Genomic DNA, 2753 nt, shown 5'->3' with positions numbered 1-2753 from the left:
CAAGGCAACCCGCAACCCGGGCGTTATGATTCAGCAAGTACAGACCTGCTTTGTGCCACGTGGGAGCTTTCCAGCGTGCTGGCTGCCCCCTGACGTTTTCGTTCATTTTATCTTCCCAATGATGCCTTGCCTGAGACCCTTCCGGGGCTCCTGCAGACCTTAGGATCCCCCTGGGGTTTAATGAGAGCTCTCTTGATACTCGCTGAGAATCTGTTTATTTCTGCTTATACCAGGGAGAGCCCAGGCTCAGAAATTGCCTTCATGTTCAGCTTGTGTTGAGGGAAACGGAAGGGGAGAGCTCACTTGGGAATTCTGGTCCTTCTCTACTGGATGGAACTCGGGGGAGGGCAAGGAAGATGGGGTGTGGAGGACAAGTGGAGAGGTAGGTGAAGGGACTTAGGGACATCAGAGGGGATGCAGTGGTATCAGAACCTCAGATATCCACTCTGAGCAGACACTGAAGAACATCTGCAACCCAAATGTGGTCCCTATCCTCTGACAACCACTTGGCCAGGTTAGCAGGTGGGACCTGGCCTATGGACAGGTAGGTACTTCAGGGAAGACTCCCAAAGGAGGAAGCACTTGCTAGGTGAAGAAAGAGGGGAGAGTGTGCCCCAAACCTGGGGTGCCCAGCTCTCCCTCCTCTTCCCTTCCCCTGCAGATAGTATCCTCTGGCTGTCTGATGTCTCCTTCATTACCTCAGAGCCCTCCAGGGGCTTTCAGCAGAGATGGAACAGACATCTGTCTACATCTCTACTCCTGTGACACAAGATAACTGGAGGTCCAGGGAAGATATGTTCAGTCCGGCATCCAACCAGTGGCAAAGCACACCAGAGGCACAGCAGCCTGTTACAGCCTACCCACACCACCGGTTGGTATTAAATGGAGAGCTGGACCTCTGGCTCCAGGCCTGACAGTCACATAGCCAAAGCTGATAGAGCACCCACAGTACACCACTGAGCTGGGGGTCAGAGGCATCAGCTGTGGCCTCCATCTCTCCCCAGCCCTGGGGTCTCAAGACCTGCATGCTTACCTGGGAAATGAAGCAATACTCTATCTCCCAGGCTCCTGGGAGGATTAAACATTCTACAGTAGACAATTCCTGGCCCTTGGAAAGGACCTCTTGGAGGCCCACAGAAGAGACTCTTGTTTGTTCCTGACACAGTACTTGCTATATAGTAAACACACAGCAAATGTTTGTTGGGTGAGTAAACGAATGTAGTACGATTTGTCAGGAACCCATACATTTAAAGCTTGGTTTCACTGTGTCCTAGTTAGTGACCCCAGGACATGGTATGCTCATGAGGCCTCCATTTCCCCACCTGGGACAGGGCATGTGTTTGGAGTTTCCTTGGAGAACTATTCTGAAGTGTCAGGAGTCATGGCTGTCCTCCCCCTGAGCAGGAAGCCCTCTGTCAGCCTGTGCCTCCTTAGGCACTCTTGGAGAACTGGCACAGACCCACCCGTAGCTGCCTGTGTCTTCTCTTCTACAGTGATCCCCTTGGCTACGGGACAGCTGAAAGAGTAGTGGAAGACACAAGCCAAAGTCCACGGGCCAGAGTCCTGGCTGCAAGAGAAGCCATAGCGGGCCAGGGTGAGTCAGCTCTGTACTGAGGCCACCTGCCATGAACAGTCCAGCTCCTCCCCATCATAGAACTTCTTTGTCTGGCCAACCAATTTATTCTCATCCATAGGTCCTACCACAACTCCTTCATCCCCACTCTAATTATTGCAGGAAAGAAATCTAAGGCTCGGACAGAATAAATGGTCCTGGTCACATCTAGTAAAGCATAGGGTCACACAAACCATCCAGGGCTCAACGCTTGAGAGATCTGTAGCAGCAAGAGTTCAACCTACCCAGACTCTATTGTCCATGAAATTAAGTCAAGCTTCTCGGCCAGGATGGAGACTGCCAGGGGGCTTTTGCCACTACCTTTAGGTCTTATCTCTTGCAACCTCTTCCCCACTCTCCGTGAGCTCCAGGTACAGGCAGCTCTGGCCCTCAGCTACCTTAAGTTGCAGAGAAACTGCTGGCCTTTTCAATTTTCTCAGCTTCTGCAATATGCATGCCCACCCTTCCCCCTTCACCCCCAACACCTACTCATCTTCCTAGAGTCAGATCAAAAGCTTAGCCCACCCACCGGGATGTTTAATATGAACAACATTAGAGAAAATGACATGTCTTGGCAAGGATGTAGAGAAATTAGAAATATTGAGCTTTGGTGATGGGAAAATGTAACGGTCCTGCTGCTATGAAACAGTACCATAGAGATAAACGTAGACTTACAATACAATCCAGCAATCCCACTTAGTATGTGCCACAGGATTAAGGGCAGGGAACCCAAACACATATCTGTATAATATAGCCCTGCCTGTAGCAACTTTTTTCACAGTAACCATAACCCATGTATCTACCATGTAAATGTTGGATAAACAAAGACTGATAGATACAGAAGATACAGACCGTGAAATATTGCTCACCCTTTAAAAGGGAGGGAATATTGCCCAATGGTTGTGCACATTGTAATCCCAGCACTCAGGCTCCTGAGGCAGTAGGAGAGTTCTAGACCAGCCAAAGCTACATAGTAACCATGACACCAACTGGGCTACATAGAGACCCTGTCTGAAAAAATAAAGTACAAAATTAATGAGACGTTCTTAACTCATGCCATATTGTGGATGAAGCTTGAAGTCATTATGCTAAACGATAAGCCAGACATAAAAAAAAAAAAAAAACCAAATATTATTTCACT

This window comes from Arvicanthis niloticus, chromosome 5 (assembly GCF_011762505.2).
Source record: "Arvicanthis niloticus isolate mArvNil1 chromosome 5, mArvNil1.pat.X, whole genome shotgun sequence".
Classification (NCBI taxonomy): domain Eukaryota; kingdom Metazoa; phylum Chordata; class Mammalia; order Rodentia; family Muridae; genus Arvicanthis; species Arvicanthis niloticus.
Note: the sequence above shows the minus strand (reverse complement) of the source record.